This window comes from Ambystoma mexicanum, chromosome 7q, assembly GCF_040938575.1.
Source record: "Ambystoma mexicanum isolate Mex_15411 chromosome 7q, UKY_AmexF1_1, whole genome shotgun sequence".
NCBI classification, from domain to species: domain Eukaryota; kingdom Metazoa; phylum Chordata; class Amphibia; order Caudata; family Ambystomatidae; genus Ambystoma; species Ambystoma mexicanum.
Genome location: NC_090941.1, coordinates 1,159,745,023 through 1,159,768,634, shown reverse-complemented (window position 1 = coordinate 1,159,768,634; position 23,612 = coordinate 1,159,745,023).

Genomic DNA, 23,612 nt, shown 5'->3' with positions numbered 1-23,612 from the left:
GGTCAAGTTCTTCCAGGAGGTGGCAGATGTCAGAGGAGTTTTTGAAAGAAGAGCGAGAGTTGGGAGTGGCCAGATGAAGAAGGTTGGCAGCCTTAAAGACCTTCTGGGGAGGGTTACAAATCAGAGGTATGCCCTGCGGTGGTGTGGAGGGAGCTTGAGATGGGGCAGAGGCTGAAGGAAAGGCGGCCAAGGTAGCCAAGGGAGGAGAGTAGGGGACAGCTGGAGATGAGAGAAAGTTCATGAGGTGAGGGAACCGTCTACCAAAGAGGAGGAGATCAGCCTGAGGGCCTTGCACCATGATAGTGCCATTCAGGTAGACATTAATAATGACTCTGGAGGAGTCAACTAAATCCATGAGGACTTCCCAGTGGCTGCCACCATTAATGGGAGAGGAAGAGACAGGACAGAGCACAAAGATCATATAAGGGCTCCAGAGATCTTCCGAATGAACGAAAAAGAGGATGTCAGTGAGGGTGTGTCTGGCAGAGGTGCTGTAATAGGTATCAGTGATGGGGAGACCTAGGTTGGAAGCCAATATATCCTTTTTGAATTTCTCCTTACCAGACTTAGTGAGAAGAGAAGGATAGTGAATAGAGAAGCAGTTAGAGTAGATAGGAGAAACAGATAATGCCATGAACAAATAAAGAGCAGAGGCAGTAGGAGAAATATGCAAGAACAGTGGTAAGTAGCAGTGACTGGGCTAGCAGGTTACAATTGAGGGCCAAAGTAATGTGAAAAATACACCCAAAATTCAATTTCAAAACACACCCAGATTTGACTTTCAGAAACATCCCAAATTTCAATTACAACACACACCCAGATTTGACTGTCAAAAACACACCCAAATTTCAATTATAAAACACACCCCGATTTGTCTTTCAAAAACAACCCAAATTTCAATTACAAAACACACTCAGATTTGACTTTCAAAAACAAACCAAATTTCTATTACAAAACACACCCAGATTTGACTTTGAAAAACAACCCACATTTCAATTACAAAACACACCCACTTTTCAATAACAAAGGCAATGGTAAGGCAACATGGGAAAAGGGATGAGGTATGAGTTAGAGGCAGGAGCTGAGACGTGGAAATTTGATAGCATACAGGGTGACCAGTTGGAGCGAGCAGAGGGAAGAAAATGAAGGGAAAAAGGAAGGGTAGGCAGAAGGAGGGAAACTAACCCATGGAGAGGGAAGTACAAGAGTTTTGGTAGTCCAAAGTCATGGCTGAGTGAACTGGCAGCGCCAGGGAGGTTCGGGTTGTAGTGGTAACTTCATGTAGCGTCCCAGTAATGGACAGGGAAGCAGACAGGGGCCTTAGAATTGGGCCTTGGATATGGGCTGGCTAAAGCCTGCCAGTCACGGAATCCTGAGTTTAAAGGTCAGTTAGCCAATGGGGAAGGCAGGAGGCACAGAAGGAGGGCACTGAAGTGGCCTCTCACCAGCAAACAAAACCGTTGGCCATATTGCAAATGGCTCATGGACAGAAAAGTATTTAGCTGTAGAATGTCTCAAAGGCTGCTGATCAATGCAGAGTCTCGTTAGCAAGGCAAAACAATTTGCAAATTGTGTGCTGATTATGCAATATTTTATGTGTTTGAAAAGGCACAATTTGGTTCCAAGCAGTGTTTGATTTTTTTTCTCCAAGAAATGCTGAAACAACAGCAGAAATTCCGTTTTAGCGGAACCGCCACAGACCAAAAGTACCTTAAATGAGTATCATGATGACAGGCACCGTCCCCATGGTGCAGCAGCAGGGAGAGAGGGGGCGCTGAACCTCATGCTCAGATGTTGCAAGGCACAATGCTGACATCCCCCTTCTCATGGACTAGTGCATGCTGCTGTCCCATCCATGCTTACAAACCCCTTCTTAAGGACCAGAATGGGCCTGCTGTCCCATCCATGCTGAACAACTCCTTCCCATAACACAGCATTGGCTATTGTCCCATCCATGCTGACATATTCCTACCAATGGACCAGAGAGATGTTGGTGTCCCTTCCATGCTGACATCCCCTTTCTCATCGACTAGTGCAGGCTGTTGTCTCATCCGTGCTGATATCCACCTTCTCATGGGCTAGTGCAAGCTGCTCTCCCATCCATGCTGACCTCTTCCTACCAATGGGCCAAACAGGCTTGCTGTCCCATCGATGCTGACATCCGCATTCTCATTGGCCGGCAAAGACTGCAGTCTCATCCATGCTGATAAACTCCTTCCCCTTAAATGGCACTGGCTACTGTCCTATCCGTGATGCCATCATCTTACCAATGGACCAGAGCGCTGCTGGTGTCCGCTCCATGCTGACATCCCCTTTCCCATTGAATAGTGCAGGCTGCTGTCTCACCCATGCTGATATCTTCCTACCAATGGACCAGAACGGGCTTGCTGTCCCATCCATGCAGACATCTGCATTCTCATTGGCCAGCATAGACTGCAGTCTCATCCATACTGATAAACTCCTTCCCCTTAACTGGCACCGGCTACTGTCCTATCCGTGATGCCATCATCTTACCAATGGACCAGAGCGCTGCTGGTGTCCGCTCCATGCTGACATCCCCTTTCTCATTGAATAGTGCAGGCTGCTGTCTCACCCATGCTGATATCCACCTACTCATGGGCCAGTGTAAGCTGGTGTCCCATCCATGCTGACATGCCCCTTCTCATGGACAAGAATGGGCTTTCTGTACCATCCATCCTGACATCCCTCTTGTCATAGAATAGTGCAGGCTGCTGTCCCATCCATGCTGACATTTAGTTTCTCATGGACCAGTGCTGGCTGCCGTCCCATCCAACCTGACATCCCACCTTTCATGGACCAGTCCGGGGAGCTGCCCTGTCCATGCTGACATCTCCCTTCTCATGGACCGGTGCAGGCTGCAGTCCCATCCATGCTGACATCCCCCTTCTCATGGACTGGTACATGCTACTGTCACATCCATGATGTTATCAGCATGCTCATGGACCAGATCAGACGTGCTGCCTCATTCATGCGGGCATCCCCTTCTCATGGAATAGTGCATACTCCTGTACCATCCATGCTGACGTACCCCCTCTCACAGACCAGTACTAGCTTTTGTCCATTCCATGATGACTTCCCTCTTCCATGGACAAGCATTGGATGTCCCATACAGTCTGATATCCTTCTTCCCATCGGCCAGAATGGGCTACCTTCCCATCTATGTTGACATCCTCCTTTGCATTGACTAGTGCAGGCTGCTGTCCAATCCATGCTGACATCCTTTTTCTCATCAACCAGTGCAGACAGCTTTCCCATCCATGCTGATATCCGCCTGCTTATGGACCTGTCCGGGGAGCTGCCCTGTCTAAGCTGAAATCCTCCATCTCATGGACAAGCACTGGCTGTGCCATCCATGCTGACATCCCACTTCTCAAGGACCAGTGCAGGCTGCTGTCCCATCCATGCTGACATGCTCCTTCTCATGGAACAGTGCAGGCTGCTGTCCCACCCATGCTGACATGCTCCTTCTCATGGAGCAGTGCAGGATGCTGTGCCATCCAGGCTGACATTACCCTTCTCCTGGAATAGTGCAGGCTGCTGTCTCATCCATGCTGGCATCCCCCTTCTCATAGACCAGTGCTGGCGGCTGTCCCATCATGCTGACATCCTCCTTCTAATGGAACAGTGCAGGCTGCTGTCCCATCCATGCTGACATGCTCCTTCTCATGGAACAGTGCAGGCTTCTCATGGAGCAGTGCAGGATGCTGTGCCATCCAGGCTGACATTACCCTTCTCCTGGAATAGTGCAGGCTGCTGTCTCATCCATGCTGGCATCCCCCTTCTCATAGACCAGTGCTGGCGGCTGTCCCATCATGCTGACATCCTCCTTCTAATGGAACAGTGCAGGCTGCTGTCCCATCCATGCTGACATGCTCCTTCTCATGGAACAGTGCTGGCTGCTGTCTCATCCATGCTGGCATCCCCCTTCTCATAGACCAGTGCAGGCTGCTGTCCCATCCATGCTGACATCCTCCTTCTCATGGAACAGTGCAGGCTGCTGTCCCATCCATGCTGACATCACCCTTCTCATGGACCAGTGCTGGATGCTGTCTCATCCATGCTGACATCCCCCTTCTCATAGACCAGTGCTGGATGCTGTTCTATCCATGCTGACATGCTCCTTCTCATAGACCAGTGCTGGCTGCTGTCCCATCCATGCTGACATCCTCCTTCTCATGGAACAGTGCAGGCTGCTGTCCCATCCATGCTGACATGCTCCTTCTCATGGAACAGTGCAGGCTGCTGTCCCATTCATGCTGACATCCCCCTTCTCATGGACCAGTGCTGGCTGCTGTCTCATCCATGCTGACACCCCCCTTCTCATAGACCAGTGCTGGTTGCTGTGCCATCCATGCTGACATCTCCCTTCTCATGGAACAGTGCAGGATGCTGTCCCATCCATGCTGACGTCCTCTTACTCATCGACTACTGCAGGCTGTCTTCTAATCCTTGCTGATATCTCCCTTCTCATGGGCTAGTGCAAGCTGCTGTCCCATCCATGCTGACCTCTTCCTACCAATGGACCTGAACAGGCTTTCTGTCCCATCCATGAAGACATCTGCATTCTCATAGAACACTGCAGACTGCTGGCCCATCCATGCTGATATTCCACTTGTCATGGACCACAGCAGGCTTGCTGCCCCGTGTTGGGTGTAAATTCAGCCCTAGAATGATATGAACTGAGAGGCCAAGCAAGATCACTAGTGCACGATTAAAGCTGGCTGATGTATGACACCCATTGCAACATGCAGGCTAGCCCAAAACGCTTATTTTCCAACATGAGGCCTAGTAAATGTGAAAAATGGGCCTCACTCAACTTTACTAAAATGTAAAGGCACTCAGGTGAGGGAAAGTGTGCCTTAGAACTGTAATATTGCTAAATGTGTTCAATGGATTCCAAAAAGGCGTGGTGATGCAGATGCAGAATTCACGGAAACTGTGAAAAGACACATTTTGATTGAGGACGACTGACAGCAGCACGTTACATTGACTTCCATTCTATCGACAAGTGAAGCCAAGTGACTCACTTGGTTTGACACAAACCGAAACACTTACTTTCCAACAGATAAACTGGCATTTAAATGGAAAGGCCTACTTGGAGTTTTAAAGTGGACATGGGTTTCCCATGGTAAATAATGGTCTATGTGTGAACGGTACAGAAGAGAGGCTCATGTCTTTTCAACTGTTAGACTAAAGAAATACATTACACATGCACAGAAAGCCCAGATTACACATAAACGGTTACATTTAAAACACCTCTTTTCAATTATTTAAAATGCAGTTTCTTCCAGAATTATAAATGTAGCTTGCTTTTGAAGCTTTTGCACCTTCCCCCATTGCACTTCTGGCCTGTGTAGCTGAATCTCTGACCCCCAGAGACCTTTGGGCTGAGGTCTGCCAGGAATGCAGGTCTGTTTCAGCAAAATGCTAAAAGAAAATACACTGTTTTCAGATACAAATCGTGGAAGAGTCTGATAAGGAAAGCCAGGCTTGACCTTTCAGGACTTTCATGGGCCCAATAAACTGCTTCACATCTTCAAACAGAGAATCGTAATGGAACTTCAAAGACTGTTACATGAACAGCCAACATGGATAAGCAGATGTCCAGGTCATGTCACTTTTCAGAAAATGAAACTGCCTGGGTTTTGAGAAATGGAAACTTAAGGATGGCCCATATTAATGTATTGCCATTTAAATAACATGGGACACATTGTCATTAATAACAGAAGAACCACATGTTGCAATGAGTTAATTTAGGACTCATTTTAAAGAACACCAAGCGCTGGCAGTTCTATGTGAATATCAATTTTGTGTGATGTGTAGAATTTAGGTTGATATGAAAACTGTGATTCTGGCCTTCTCATAAATGAGAGAAATCTAAAAGTCAGTGAGTTGATTGAAAGTAAAATGTATATGTGTTCAACTATTTGGGTGCATGAATAAACTGTGAAAAATGATAGCCTCCCCAGGAAGGTCATACCACGGTCAACGTAGTATCCCCAGGGCCAGCATAAACCACTGAATCAGAAAATGTATATGTTATGGTGGTTATATGTACATTGAAGAAAGTTGTCATGTTGTGACTTTCCGAGAAAGAAAAATGCATTTCAAATGTAATTTGAATATAAGTATCACAGGACGCTCATGCTGTGGCCATGTGATCAAGTTGCTTCACCAGATTAGACCATATCTCTCTATTGTTAATACAATGCTTCTGGCATCTTCACTTGCAAACTCATGGTTAAATTACTGTAAAAGTCTACTGCTAGGCACTTCGCAAGGAAACCTCCATCTCCTCCAGATCACACAAAATCGTACTGTGAGCGCAGTGTTCAGACTATCTAAGTGCAATCATGTGACAGCCGTTAGGAGGGAACTGCATTGGCCTCCAGGTGAGCAGAGACTAAGACACACCCTTTTGTATCTTGCTTTAAATGTCAGAATATGTGCGCTCCCCTTTACCGATCTGGGAGATTGTCATTTAAACCATCCCATCGAGAGTTTCACTCCTCCAATAATCCTCAGCTGACTAAACCCCACTTTCACCTCAAAAGATTTGGAGAAGCTACCTTTGACTACCATGCTCCGTGAGAATGGAACAGCTTATCTCCTGCTATTAAAGCATCTCAGTCGCTAGAAACATTTAAGAGGAGTATACAAACATTGCTCTTCAACTCTGCTAACTAATGGCATCTTCACCAGTTCTGTTCTTTTTGACTCTTTGTCACTTTGTTCTTCTTCTTTCTTGCTGCGCTCTGAGACCTCTGGGCATGTAGTTCCCTACCCACAAATTAAAATAAATAAAAAATAAATAAATAAAATATATATATCACTGAAGTCATCTTTCATGTCATGGGTGCAAGTCTTAGCAGTGCACAGTGGCGGCACAAGTTATGGTAGCCACCATAACCGGCAAATTTCTGGGTTTATTAGGTTTTACATGTAATCATAATACAGATAGCTTGGTATTACTACAGAGTAACTGAAATGTCCCTGTAAGAAACTGTTTGTATGAAATTTTATAGGATTTTCTTAGGGGAACTGAACCCTAACCTCCCTTTAACAACTTTTTTTCAGCGACTGTGCTAAGTATTTAGTAGTGCAACTTAACCATAACGTCCCTTTAACAAAAATGTTTCACTGAATTTTATAGCTTTTTTCCACAATGGCATTCGTAAATGGGTGTTCCTCAGCAACGACTCTAGGGAAGGCGGAAATTAACGTACTATCAGGGAACACCAGAGGGTATGCATCTTTTTCCCAGGAACCAAGGAAATCGCAAATATTCAAATCAGCGGAACTAATACTATTTCAAGAGACTTGGTTAACTGGAGTAGTTGGGTTGGATGGTTTCTCCATTTTTCAGCAATTAGCTCGAGGCACAGAAGGGGGGAGGCCCATAGGGGGTTTGCTTGTGGCATGCAGCAATGAAATTTTTGAAAATTCAAAGATTGTATGGAACAATAAAGATGGTATCCTTGTGGTAAGAGTGAAGAGAAGAGGGACAATCAAGGGGAGCACCTGGCTCATCATAAATGGAATCCCAGTGCCATACCTCTCACAGACTTTCTGCTTAATTTCTCGAATGCTTTGGTAGACTGCTCGCAGCAATATCCCGCCGATGATCTTATTATTGCTGGTGACTTTAATTCCCAGTGGGTCTCCACAACTGACCCTATTTCAGGAAAAATCAGCCAGAAGACCTCAAATGGGATGATTTGGACAGACTTTATGTATGAATGGGGTCTCGAAATGCTTAATGGTAATGTAAGGGGGGACATCCCCAGTGCCCCATTATGGAACAGAGGTTCTGTTTTCTCGACTATTGACTATGGCCCTCATTACGACCCAGGCGGTAAGGGGTTTACGCCGGCGTAAACTTCGCCGACCCTTACCGCCTGAGTACGAGTTCCCGTAGCGCCATGGTGATTTTAACGCCTGCTTTTTGCAGGCGTTAAAATCCATAGCGCTAATGGACTTGTTGTTAATTACGCCACCGTAATTTACGGTGGCGTAATTAACGCCTTCCCCACTCCCATTATGCCCTATGGGGCAAAAATGGGAATGGGGAAGGGTAAATGGGGATTGGGGATTTACCGCCCCGCCAAGGTCGGAATGGGGCGGTAAGTCCGCCAACCACCATGGCGGAGTTGGCAACTTAGCGCCGTGGACATTGGTGCTAATAGCACCATGGTTCTCCGCCAGGGTCGTAATGAGGCCCTATCTCTTTGCCTCGCGGTGCATTTTTGAGTCTTGATCAAACTTTCAAGTGGGGAAAGGGAATATAGATGACCATCAAATCCTGAGAGCACTTTTTTTGTTTGAAGGGGTTCAGGAGGTAGCATTTTGTGACCAGGCCCTCACAACGAATAAAGTAGGAAATGTTGTTAGGAGGTTTCATGGGGGGTGATAACCTAAACTCAGAACTGTGGGGCAGGGTGAAGCAATCTTCAGATCAACGACTCTCACATTTTTGTAATCCGGATGCCTTTTCTCTCTTTCTCTCTAATTTGGCCCCTGATAACCTTAACATGCAGAGTCCTCATAGGATTCATAAGCATACTCCCAATGCTGAAATTGTAAAAAGGAAGAAGGAGCTTAGACAACAAAGAACGAAGCTAAAGAATTCCTGTACAGATTTGGCCCAACTAAAGGAGGGTATGCAAACCCTAAGGAACAACTACAGAAATTGGTATAGGGCCCACAGGTATCTTATATGGCAACAAGATGGAGAAAGAATGTTATCTGCGCTCTTGAGGGGAAACTCAAAACATTTTTGGACAATGGTAGGGGGAGGAGAGGTAAGCAGGAATCAAAAAATGGATACCATTATCCAAGAACAAGCTTGGTCTGAGCATTTTGCCAATCTATACGACTCACCTAATGCCATAACTGGGGAGAGGAATACATTGATTAAGTGGTCCTTAGACTTTACAGCTATGGACATGGAAATGTTGATACGGAATTCATCAACTTCCAGAGCGGGGGACCGAATGGATTGAGTAATTCAATCCGCAAAAAAGACCCCTCCCTATGGGCTGAGATCCTAAAGAAACTCTTTGATAATATAATCTATCAGAAGAGCTTCCCGGACTCATGGAAAAATTCCCTAGTCATACCAATCTATAAAAAGGGGGATAGATTGCTAGCTGCCAATTATCGTCCAATTTCCCTTTTAGATGCAGACAGTAAAATATTTACAGGGCTCATCTTAGGGGAATTGGAATCATGGGCAAAAAAAAATGAGTGTCATCCCAAGACAACAATCGGGTTTCAGGAAGGGTTTATCTACTTCTCTAAATGGGTTGGTTCTGAGTACCCTGATCTCCCCGTCTGTCCAAGGAGGGTCCCACCACTTTTTGGTGCTTGGTTAGATCTCTCCCAAGCCATTGATACGATAGACAGGGATCTTCTTTGGACAAAATTAGATGAATGGGGTCTGCCTCCTACTCTTCTGTCAATACTGAGAGAATTACATCATACCAATTCCATGCAGGTGAGGCTTGGTAGATCAGGCCTTTTTTACAAATCCGATTGGTGTAAAGAGAGGGGTCCGTCAAGGCTGTCTGCTAGCTCCCCTTTTGTTTGTCTTGTTTATGGCAGACCTGGCTGAGGCAATGAAGGGAATAGGTCTAATATCTCCGCTACTAGGAAAAACAAAAATTAATTGGTTGGCATACGCGGACGATGTTGTAGTTCTTGATCACTCCCAAGTAGGACTCTAGCGCCTCTTGTTTGCCCTAGAAAACTATGCCCGAAATAATAACCTCATTATTAATCCACTTAAGTCCAAGATAATTAGATTCAAACACCCAAAAAAGATCATTAAGCAGCATGTCTGGACCCTGGATCAACTTCGAATTGAGGTAGTTTCGGAGTTAACGTACTTGGGAGCTCCAATCAGCTCCTTCCCAACAAAAAGCAGCTTGATGCGCTTGTTGGAATTGAAAGTTATAAAACTGGGAGCACAAATGAAAAAAATTAAATTCCAGTTTTGCAAATTTTCTATTCTCCCCTTGGTGAATTTTAGATAGGGAAAGCTATCCCGATTCTTTTGTTTGGTCTTGACTATAACATCTTAGGAATGGACCTCGAATGGGATCCCTGGGAAGCCAGACTATGGAAACGTACCCTGGGACTCCTGGATTGTGTTCCAATAGTCTCTCTTCATTATGAACTGGGACTGCTGTCTCTTAAATCATGGCTTCAATGGAAGTGGCTAACTCTATATAGATCAGCTCCAGATGCTCATAAAAACTCACTTTTTGAGGAAATTTCAGGTGAATTAAATCAGGGAAAAAATCTTGTCTTGATTAAGTTCAAGCAACGATGCCTCAAGATTTTATAGAGAGCGGATTGTGATTCGACCCTATTGCTCCAGAGTAAAACGAAAGATGAAACAAAGAGACTGGATTGATACGATCAACAGTATGAAGACGACAAAAATATCTGCCTCTTTTTCTGTGATCGATAAGCCTCTCTCCTTGGTTCCCGCTTATCTAAAAATAACACCTGACCTGTATTTTGGATCATCTCTTCTTAGATTCCGTCTAAATCTACTTCCTACTCAAGAGATTTTGGCCTCTAGAGATAGAGAATGGAAAATTGACCCACATTGTGATAAGTGCTCGATCAAGGTCTTCCAGTCCTTAAAGCATCTACTCTCTGGCTGTGAGGGTACCTGGAATATGAGGGTCAGACGATATGGCAGGTTTGTCCATCAACTATCCTGGCTTGATTCTGATGCGTTCTGGGGAAGATTATCCTCCTGCCATGAATCTGCTCTCTCCATGGAACGTGTTAGAGCTCTAAGAGAAATCAATCGCCTACGTATGAATTAAGATCCTAATAACTAGTGTCATTCTGGCCAGATTTACAATGGAGGGTCTTTAATAGATTTTGTGTAGTTAATCTTTTTTTTCTTATATTGGAGAATTTTCTTTTGTGAAACTTGGATCTACAGATTGATTGATTTCTCTGGGAGAACAGTTTACTTCTTATTTTTCTTTTTTCTTTTTAAGATGAAGATTTTATTGATATGGATTCTGTAAAGTGATTGAAGAATTTTAATTTTATTTTCTTTTGTATCTGTTGTAAATGTGTTAAAAGTCAGTCAAATGTTGGCTATTGCACAATAAAAAAATAATAATATCAATGGCATTTGTTTGTGTAGATGTACCATTCAGCATACGAAAATTGATGTTTCCATCCCGATGAGAACAGTAACCACAAACTGTAAATCAGTTTGCATATAGCCGCTAGCAATGAAACTGCTGGAAACAGCATGAGTTCTCTTACATACTGCTACCATTCACCAAAGTGAATAAACATGTACAAATAACACCATGTATGTACATTGCAAGGAACATAAACTAAGTTAATTGTGCACACTCTGTACTTGTCAAACAAACAGACCAATAGCATAGAGTATGCACCATAATGGAATGTACCAGTACATGAAGAGACATGTGCGTCCAACTATATTGCCAGACTACCGCTGTACATGGAAATGAAAAGGAAATAGCAGAGTAAGTGTAAAAAACTGGAGGGGGTGTCTGTACTTCTGCTCTCTATATGGTAGAGGAGAGGCACAGAGGAGCCCAGCCAAGATTCTCTATAAGGTAGCAATGGACGAGCAATCAAGGCCTAGCTTCTCAGGAGGTGATGCGCGCTGGTTCTTATGTACAGTGTAGTCCCCAAGCCCCCACAAAGGAATGTCCACACACTGTATTACTGACAACACAGTCTTTATATAATTAATATTCAAAGGTATGTACACTATCACAATAACGCACTTTGTACTCAGAAATCAACAATGGTAAATATATACTTTTCTAAAGTGGTACCACCAATATTATCAGATCTCATTGAAGTGCATCACCTATACGGTCAGAATGTCACACAGATCAATAACAAGGAAACCAGCAATAGAGATAGGAAGGAAAGCAAGATGGTTGACACAATTGGCAGACTACTGGCCCAGCTACCTAGACACAGTTCTGTCTGGCGATCCCCCCACCTGGGCAACTTGTAAAATAAAGATATATAGCACAAGCCCAGTCCATATATTGCTCAACAGTCTTGTTCTCTCCTATAATGTTTTACCTCCGCAATGTACCTGGTGGAGTACAGTTCTTCGAAGAAGCGCCGACGGATCCTTCTTGAGTGACTCCCTTTAAAGCAGGAGTCACGGATCGTCGAGAGGCGTTGAGGAAGGTGAACTTGGCGTCAATGAGAAGTTCAAGGGTGCCGAGACCACGGCGTCGATCCAGGCGGTGCTCGTGGGCGACATCCTGCAAGGATGAAGTGTGCGGGGTACCTCAGTGTTTGATTGTTCAGGACCGCAAAGAGTTTCTGAAGAATTGTGGCCCAGCAAGGGCGTCAAGTCGTCAAAGTCTTTGTGGCCTTCAGGCCGGGAAACCGACCGGCGATTCTCCTCGGCGTGTCGGCGGCCTTGACTTTCTCCGGCAGGACAAAGTGGTCGACGTTGCGGTCAAGAGAGTCCTTCAATTCAAATGTTCTTAGGCAAAGAAGCGGGCACAGCTTCAAGTGGTCCCCTCTTCTGGGGCAACACGACGTTGACGTGCCTCCAGTGGTTACACAAACCTGCGAACCTGACTTCAAGAACGGCGAAGTCCTGGTGCTTCACTTTGTTCTTCTCAGCGGTCCCCGTCTCTGGTTGGCAGCCTTTCAAGGGTCTGACTTCCAGGGAGCTTCGGCGAAGGTTAGCGGTGCTCGATGGTCCCTCGGAGCACGGGAAGAGGGCACCTTACCAGGTCCTCTCGGATCAGTCTTCGTCGAATTCGGCAGCTTTCAGATCAGGTCAAAGCAAATGCAACAGAAAGTCTTCTTCTTCCAGCTGGGTGTCGAGGATCAGCAGTTCCAGTTACTCTTCAAGTGTAGACACAGCTTCTGAACAATTTACAGTGGTGAGAGGTCCGGAGATATACTATTCTGTCTCTCATCCACACTGCTGGGTCACGCTCAGCAGCAAATCATACAGAAGGGCATTCATGCAGTCAGTCAGCCAATCAGGCACACAGTTCATTCAGGCCATCCTCCTCCCTCTCAGACACTCACAACAAGGAATGTGGATTGGGACAAGTACCCAGCCATTCAACACTACACAATGCATTCAGGCCAGTTTCGGGCTGTCTCAGTCTTTGTCTTTCATACCCGAAACCAGACACCCACAACAAGAAGTGCATATTGGTCACACACTCCATTCACCCAGGTCACACCCACAGGGTGTACCCACAACATACAGTCACTGGGAAGGCTCCAGCCAGTCTGGACTGGACTTTACAACAACACCATATATGGATCTTCCACCCAACAGCCAGTCAGGGGGAAGGTACAAAGTCAGGGCTTCCCAGGACATTGGGAAAACAAGGTAACAGGCAATAGAAAGCAAGAGGCCACAGGGGCCATCTTGTTTTCTATCAGTAATCAACTGATTCCAATGGCAGGGCCTGGGTATCCCAAAATGGTGGATACTCAGAGCATCTGTCCAATTCAGCATGGAGCTGCCACCAGCCCATACCCTGCTCTGTGGGCCACCCACAGGTGCCCAAAAACATACACTAGGGGCACAGGGTTGTACCCCCACCCATGGTTGCCATAAGGGTATCCCATGGGTCTGTACACCAAACCAAAAACAGGAAGAGCTGCACTGCCAGGAGTCCCACATGGACTCTGGGGCAGAAAACAATACAGAACACAAATGAGAAAGGACTAGAGGACAATAACAGGGAAGCCCTGTCCCTCCAATGCATTTTAGCATCACAGTCGCCCCCCCAGACTGAGGTTAGGGTGCCTAATCTCCCACGAGATAGACACCCTCATCAAGACGGTCAACATACCTTCTGGAAAGGCCATCTGCATTATTGTGACTCTTCCCTGGTCTGTGCTCTATGGTGAAGTCTAGCCCTTGCAGGCTAATGGACCACCTGAGCAGTTTCGGGTTTTCACCCTTCATCTGCATAAGCCACTTCAGGGGCTTATGATCTGTTTGGATCTTGAAGGTAGACCCCGTAAGGTAGGGCCTAAAATGCCTAAGGCTCCAAACTATACTGAAACATTCCTTCTCAACAGTAGCCCACCTAAGTTCTCTAAACTAGAGTTGTCTACTGATGAAAATGATAGGGTGTTCCCTCCCTTTGTCATCTAACTGGGACAAGACAGCTCCAATTCTGGTGTCGAAGGCATCCGTCTGGACGATAAAGGGTTGGCTGTAGTCAGGCGCACACAAAACAGGTGCCCTAAACAGACTTTCTTTCAAGACATCAAAGGCCCTCTGACAGTCTTCAGTCAAATTAACATTCCTCGGTTGTTTGGGTGAAGTCAGAGCTGTCAGTGGTGCAGCTATGGTTCCATAGTCTGCCATGAAATTGCGATAATACCCAGTAGTGGGAGACTCCCAGTCCTGTACATCCTGTACCTTACTGGGGAGAGGTTGGATTTGACCCCCTCCTACCTCATGACCAAGATACGTGACTTTCCCCTGAGCTATCTGGCACTTGGTGGCCTTGATAGTGAGGTTAGCCCTTTTCAAGGCCTGCAACACCTTATCCAGATGTGTCAAATGCTCTTCCCAAGTGGAACTGTAGATGCCAATGTCATCTAAATAAGCCACATAAAAGGCTTCCATCCCACTGAGCGCATGATTGACCAATCTCTGGAAAGTGGCAGGGGCATTCTTCAACCCAAAAGGCATGACCCTATACTGGTAGAGGCCCTCTGGTGTTGAGAACACCGTCTTTTCCTTGGCATGGTCCATCAGAGCTATTTGCCAATAGCCTGAGGTGAGGTCAAAGGTGCTCACAAACTTGGCAGCACCTATGGTGTCCACAAGCTCATCAGCCCTGGGCAATGGGTGCGTGTCAGCCTTGGTGACGGCATTGACTCCTCTGTAGCCCACACAGAACCTCCAATACTTGTTACCTGCCTGGGAACTTGCCTTGGGGAGAAGGACCACTGGACTGCACCAGGGACTAGTGGAGGGTTCAATAACACCCAGATCCAACATCTTGTCGACCTCAGCCTGGATGTGGTTCTTAACAGTATCTGACATACGGTAAATCCTGCTTTTGAAAGGCACACTGTCACCAGTGTCAATCTCGTGCTAACACCACGGTGTAAGGCCTGGCATCAGTGAAAACAGAGAGGCATAATGCTGGAGCAGAGCCCTGCAGGCCCTCTGGTGCTCTGTTGTCAAATCTGGAGAGAGATGTACTCCCTCCACTGAGTCATCCTGAGGGTTTCAATGCAGCAAATCAGGAAGGGGCTCACTCTCATCCTCTTCTTGCTCTGAAGCTAGCAAGAGACATGAGACTTCTGCTCGCCGGTGGAAAGGCTTGAGCCTGTAAACATGGAATACCTGAGGGGCTACCCCAGAGGATCCCATGTCAACCAGATAATTGACCTCGCCCATCTTGGAGATTATCCGGAAGGGTCCAGACCATTCATCAGCCAATGCCCGAGGCTTGGTAGGCTCCATCACGAGGACCTCCTGTCCCGGAGTCCAATCCACTTGCGATGCTTTAAGGTCATGCCATCCAGAGAGCTTCGGCGAAGGTTAGCTGTGCTCGATGGTTCCTCGGAGCACGGGAATAGGGTGCCTTTCCAGGTCCTCTCTCGGATCAGTCTTCGACGAATTCGGCAGCTTTCAGATCAGGTCGAAGCAAATGAAACAGCAAGTCTTCTTCTTCCAGCTGGGTGTCGAGGATCAGCAGTTCCAGTTACTCTTCAAGTGTAGACACAGCTTCTGAACAATTTCCAGTGGTGAGAGGTCCCCAGATATACTATTCTGTCTCTCATCCACACTGCTGGGTCACGCTCAGCAGCCAATCATACAGAAAGGCATTCATGCAGTCAGTCAGCCAATCAGGCACACAGTGCATTCAGGCCATCCTCCTCACTCTCAGACACTCACAACAAGGAATGTGGATTGGGACAAGTACCCAGCCATTCAACACTACACACTGCATTCAGGTGAGTTTCGGGCAGGGCTGTCTCAGTCTTTGTCTTTCATACCAGAAACCAGACAGCCACAACAACAAGTGCATATTGGTCACACACTCCATTCACCCAGGTCCCATCCACAGGGTGTACCCACAACATACAGTCACTGGGAAGGCTCCAGCCAGTCTGGACTGGACTTCACAACAACACTATATATGGATCTTCCAACCAACAGCTAGTCAGGGGGAAGGGACAGAGTCAGGGCTTCCCAGGACGTTGGGAAAACAAGGAAACAGGCAATAGAAAGCAAGAGGCCACAGAGGCCTGGGTATCCCAAAATGGAGGATACTCAGAGCACCTGTCCATTTCAGCATGGAGCTGCCACCAGTCCATACCCTGCTCTGTGGGCCACCCACAGGTGCTCAAAAACATACACTAGGGCCACAGGGTTGTACCCCCACCCATGGGTGCCATAGGGGTATCCCATGGGTCTGTATACCAAACTAAAAACAGGAAGAGCTGCACTGCCCGGAGTCCCACATGGACTATGGGGCAAAAAACAATACAGAACACAAATGAGAAGGGACTACATGACAAGGACAGGGAGGCCCTGTCCCTCCAATGCCTTTCCAGCATCACAGTAAGGAATGCAAAGTATTGAGAGCAGAATGTAACTGCAACGTCTCTCCGATGATTGAAGAACTTCTGCAGTGTACAACAATGGCAAACCAAGTTTTTTGTTTTTTTTTAAGCACCAATGCCAAGCACCCTACAATGGCTGGAAGAGAACGTCCCTATTCACTAAATGAGTAATGATGGTAACTGCATCGGCAATCAGCACAGACTAAAAAGTAATATAGTTAATATGTAGTGCTTTATGTACACTTCACACATATGTTTGTGTGTAACAGGACATACTTTACATTGAAGGAATGCATCAGAACCTGCACCTCTACTGAAACAGCATATAGCTACACAACATCAATGAGACGCTGTAAAAAGCAATGTACACAGCCTAGACCTGAACATGGAACAATTGGTAAACAATTTGTACTACCCCTACCCTGTCCTAATAGTGGCAATGTTTCTTACAAAGGAAACATGTACATGTAAACTGTTTGGCAGTGTGTGCATAGCTGTTGCTTAGGTGCTGTCATTGCATTGTGACTCTGTAGCACACAATCCTGCCTGAGATGCCTGCAGGTAAGGAAAATGGAGGTTTCCTAGTGAGAGTTACCAGCCCCGCGTATGTCCAATCACAATTGAAGTGTCCGTAGGACGACAGTAATGGCCTCATTTCCGCATCTTCTAAGTCACTTTTAATTAGTCATGGCACGGGACGTCTGTCGGTTGCACAGCTATACGTATGCGTATGTCATCCTCTGTCTCCTGGTAATGCCACCCCTGTCACCAAGCCTATCGATTCATGCAACAGGCTACAGCATTTGAAAGAGTCCTGCTGCCTACAGATTTTGTTTTGCAAAGCTACCCATTTATGGCAACGTCACGCTTGGCTGTTTGAGGCCGATTGGGATGAAGGAGCAGCATGCTGTACTGTACAGTGGGTGTGTTAAATGCCCCATTGCTTCAATTGATGAACTGCTTGCCCTTCCATGACCCGTGAAACTGACACACCGTCTGTGCACTGAGCACCGAGAGGTGAAATAGCAAGTTGTTCACTGAGGTTTGTACAGTTGCAGAAAAGATTCCACTGCACATATGACAGTCCGTAGTGAGTCTGGAAAATATGAACGCTGTTGCTGCTTTTTAAGTTGCAGACAGTTAAATATAACCACAAGTAAGTAAACAACAAAATCTTCATATCACAAAGATTATTAGTGCAGGTTCCAAAGGTACTGTGGCCGTGTGCAGCTGCCTAAATAACCATCTTGTTGCTCCTCCTAATGGAACTCCGTGGCTCCTTATGAAAAAAAAATCCTATATGGCAAAATGTTCTCATCTCCATGAATGCTACAGATACGGCTAATGTTGTCCCATCAAGTAACCATACCTTGCCTTCGATGCACAGATTTTTATATGTGAAGATATAAAAATAGCACATGTGGTGTTATACATGTCATACAATATGCTGCAGATCAATAGGTACGAGAACCTGTTACCCGTGGTGAGACATTCAGACATAAGGCAGCACCACTGCACAAGCTGTGCAGGACTAGTGCATCAGACGTTGGATATATACATGTGCTTTACAATTTTACTTTTCATAGCAACCTGTAGAGTGTCCCTTTGTTCATAGGCAATAAGAAAGGAAGACAGCGGGTATTGGGAGCGAGTTCAAGTCGATGGCTTTCATTCGCAATGGGTGGCCAAATCCCTGACCACCCTTTGTAGTCGCTATTGCAATTACCTACTAGCAATAACATATGCAGTGCTATAATACTTAATTGGTGACTATTTTGCAAATGTTACGATTCCAACACATTTTTGCTCACACTACACCCAGAAGCCTTATTGCACAATCTCTTAGCCTCCAAAGACCCATTTCCATGCACGCCAATCTGCAAGTGGCTGGATGTGGCACATGGAATCCTAGAAGTAACGCAGTGTCTGCTGACTTTTTGTGCTGTGTGCAGGCGTGGCAGAATACATTTCAACCAGGCCAGCAGTTTTCATATGTAGTGGTGGCTCTGAAAAGAGCCTTTTGTTGTTTTTTTTTTTTAGATGCTTTTAAAGAAACACTCTTTTAGTGGTTTTGATAAAGATTTTTATTTTTCTGTACTCCACGCATTCTTACAGTAAGCTCTTCAACACATCTTGTAGATGGATCAACAAAATATCATGGCCCATGTTGGACAAAGAAATGCCATTATCATGGAATAAGTCAGCATTTTCAGAACCAATTATGTCATTGTTGCAGAAGAACATTTCAAAATCGCACAAAAAAGTAGACATGCTTCCATTGATGACACACCTTCCACCCTCTGGCTGTGAGAAAACTGCATTAGAACAGTGCCATACTCTTCTTCTTGGTATAGATGAGAAAATAATTTTCACAGTGGGAAAGAAACACTTCACTGCTTTCAGCAATCTCTTGAGTTGATGGAACACATATGAACAAGGCACGTGACCCAAATGCTGACCTCCGTAGTGTACCATGACAACATGAAAAGGAGCAAATGTGACCACTTCTCTCCAAAGGTCAAGGACAATGCCAAAACAGCAGACATCGGCAGGGCACCACAATGCCTCGACTCTTTCTCCTGGGCATACCTGTGCAAATCTACCACAAACGCTTCACCCAGTAACATCACTTTGCGTCTCTCCATTTCTGCATGTCTGAGTACACGAAGTAATGTAAGAAAATGTTACCGCCCCTTCCTGTGAAGCAGAACCTCTGCTGCTAATTGGATAATCCCTACAGTCACATTGCCATTGGCCAGCATGCTCAGAATGGCAGAATGTGGCACGTGTGCTTCCTGAAATAGCGCAAGGGCCACACCCTGGTAAAGCAGCTGCAGTCCTTCCTCCCTTTGCAATACTTGTTTCCTTAACTCACTCATTGGCTACTGTGACATAGTCACACATGCTTCCACCAATCACATCCAAGACCTCTGCATCTGACAGTATCACTTCTGTACAACACTCCTTGTCATTGTACTGATAAACATCCATAGTGCAAGTCTGGGGAGAGCACCTCCAATGTACAGTTCTGTAAAACTGTCCAAGATTTCTGCATCCACATTCGTGCACATCGACACGCATCAGCAGAAAGTACAGGTAGAAATATTTCCTGTACACGATTTTCACAAGTCTACGTACACACCACGACCAGAAACTTTAATAAGCAAGGCCTCAGCCCCCACACTCCATATCCATGCCTGCCATTCTGAAAAAGGCTGGACGTGGCAAGTGTAATCCTGAAACTACTACAGAGTCTGCAGAGTTATAGTACTATGAAAGGGGGGGAAGTAATCTGAAACAGGGCAGAATATTTTGTGTTTAGTGGTGGCTTTGGAAAGGGGTGTTTTTTATTTTTTTTATTTGTTTTTTCGTGCTTTCAAATAACTTTTTCTTGTGTTTGCTCTTCATATGACTTTCTGTTTTCTTTGCCTCCTTAGATTTTCACCGAATTATGGTGAAAGCTTCTTGCACAGTGTACAAGAAAATAGCATTGGCAATGGTGGTCAAATAAATGCCATTTGCATGTTTGGCGACTCATAGCAGGTGCAGAACATGCCAGCAATGCACATAAATTCAGACATGCTTCCATTTATAAGATGCCTTCCGAGCTCTGGCTGAAGACAAATTCCACCAGCATGCCTCCATTCTCTTATTGGCGGTATGCACAAGAAAACAACCTTAACAAAGGGGAAAATCCCCATCACTACATTCATTCACTTCTTCAGGTGACGGAGCAAATGTCCACACAACATTTAATCCAAATATTGAGCTCCAGAATGCACCACAACAACATGAACTGTAGCGACAGATGGCACATATCTGCAAAGCCGAACCATACTGCCAAAACTGCACTCATACAGACTGCCCCAGTAAACATCCACTCCTAACAATCAGAAATTAGCAGCCATGCCTCAGTCGTCGTACCTGGGAATTGCCGCAGTATGCATGAATACGGCAGACACCCCAACATATTCTTCAACCTATTCAGATATATCAGAACAACCACTTCTCACTCCACCACCCTTTCCATCCCTTCTTCCCACCACCCCATAGCGTGTAGGATATTTTCCAGCCCCTCTAGATGCTACACTGTCCTCGGATACAACATGGAGGCGGTACCCAAAATTGTGGCAACAACACGCTTCCCTCCAGCCAACCACCGGGTGCATCCATGGTCATCGACAGCAGGCCACACTTCATCCCAATCAGACTGCTGCCCGCTAAGCAAACACGGAAATTGGACCATGGAGCGGAGCCAGATATCACAAGTTTTTAAAAACGTACATTTCAGCTCTTTTTAAAAAAAGTACTAGACAGAGTTTCAGCAAATTAACAAAAGCATGCTTTCAGGAGCAAGTCGTTGCCCGTTCCACAAATTTGGTCAAAATCCATCCAACGGTATCACCTGTACCCATGTGCAAAGTTTTTCTCCATTCACTCTATTGAAAAAAAAAACGTTTTGGAAACCCCCCTACAAGTTTTCTCCCCCTTCACAAACCTCAACCATCTTCCCAAAAACATTCAAAGTAGGCCATACACTTTTTTTGCAAACTTTACTGAGCATTCCTCCAGGGGGTGCAAAGGCATTAGCCACCCAAAAAGGGGTCTTGCTCTGGGTTTAGCAACTTAATAACCATAATTACTACACAGTTTGCATAATGTCCAAACAAACCACTGTCTTCGGTACCCCTATGCCCTCCATTCACAAACTATTGTGTCACTGTCACCCATACCACATAATGGTCACAACATTGCCCTACTGCAACCAATGTGCACACACCACACTATGCAGACAGCAGCCTCAACCTCATACAGAGTCAAACATGCATTGTTGCGGAGCGTGTGCTGTAGCCCTAAGCTCTTCAGTGCATACCCTTCAGCCTACGACCTTTGGCCATGCAACTAATAGTCTAGTCTTTCAACACAACCACTCGAAGGAAATGGAGGCATGCATGGGGCCATGGCGCCCCACACCACACTTGACAAATGTACCACAGCCACCGACACCCATACCCACCCCCACTACACAATAGTAACCCACAACAGCAACATAACCACCAGCACCCCTAGCCAACAGCGGGATGTCAGAAAGTATGGGTACAATAAGTTATGCAAATGAGCAAAGGCAAAGGTGATGCACTCTTTGTACGTATGTGTGCAATTCACACACCATTATCTCAGTGGTGCCATTCATGCCTGCATTTCATTGCGGATGTTGTGCCAAAGACCTACGCTCTCCAGTACATGCGGAGGCCTACGGCCACTGCCCATGCCCCCAAGAGCCTAGACCTAGTACACACCCACTGCAAGACAATAGAGGCATGCATAGGAACATGTGCCCACAGACCTTTCCTAACTACAGGTACGTATTTGTACATTAACGGACCCAAACAAGGCAACATTCTCACACCTACTTCCAACCAGTGCCCACACTGTTAGGGCCAAGGGCCGTAGCCATGCACATAAGACAGTAGGGGCTTTGCATGCACAACACAACATAGTACACCGACTGCAAATATCTGCATATTATCTCCAATGCACTCCCCATCCAGAATGCAGTCTGCCTGCACTGACCAAAACATGATAGTACCCTCTGCGCCTAACCACCAATGCAGCATATTTCAGTAGCTACGTAAATGGTCCATATCGCAAAAGTGTGCTGGTAAAAAATCCTTCCATGTCTCAGTGGCGTAATTGCCTTCCTTGAACAAGGGTGTGAGCAAGCCCTAGACTCTTGCGTGCATGCGGCCTCCGCCAATGTTCCCAAAAGCATTGTCCTTGCACATCCACTAGAAGACAATGCAGGCATGCATGGGAACATGTAGCCACATAGCTTCCCTGACTACTGGTACGTATCAGTACACTAACGGACCCACACATGACAACTTTCTCACACCTACTGCCAACCAATGGCCGCACTGTTAGGTCCAAGGGCCCTAGCTATGCACACAAGCCAGTAGGGACTTTGCAGCCACAACACAACATAGTACACCAACTGGTTTTTTTTCCACCATCTGCAATCCATTCCCCATTCCCAAGGCAGCGTCCACGCCTTTGCCACAGAAGGTGCTCACCTGCTGACCTACCCGCTAATTGCCTCACTGCTCTCCCATGCATCCAGCCATTGAATTGCGGGGGTGGTGCCCAAGCCGTACGCTCTTGGGTACAGGGAGAGGCCTGCGGCCTCTGCCCATGCACTGAAAAGGCTATGCATTACCCACAACCACTACAAGGCAAGGCACACAAGCATGGTAACATTTCCCCACAAACCCAGTGCCATAAAACAATGCAAACGCACAAAGTCAACATAACCACCGGCAACCCTCAGCTACAACACAACACAATGCCAATTTCTTTGCTTCACACTCTTTGACCCACCCGATACAGCAAACCATGTTTTGCAACCCCTTCCGGGGTGGCACTATCCTCTGAAACACCATGGCAGCGTTTCCCAAAAACTTTGACTTCCCTCCAGCCAACCACTGGCTGCGAAAATGTTCGCCGACATCACAGCATTCCGCAGGCCAATGACACTTTGGTCCGCAAAGTGAACAGGGAAATGGGTCGCGGAGCGGACCCAGATATCACTCATTTTTTGGGACATACATTTCGGTTCTTTGCAACAAAGTACTGCTCTGATTTCTACCACACACGTAAAAGTATGCGTTTTGCCCCAAGCTCCCGCTCCTGCCACAAATTTGGTGAAAATCCATCCAGCCGTTCGGGCTGTGCCCATGTGCAAAGTTTTTGGCCATTCAGTCTATGGAAAAAAAAATGTTTGGGACCCCCCTATAACTTTGCCCCCCCTCCTACACAAAACCTCACCCAACTTGGCGAAAAAATTCATAGCCAGCCATATACTCTCTTTGCAAAGAAAGGTGACGATTCCTCCAGGGGGAGCGAAGTTATAAGTCGCTGAAAAAAAGTTCTTCCTATGGGTTTAGCAACTTAACCATAACTACACGGTTGCTACCGCAGGCTGTGTA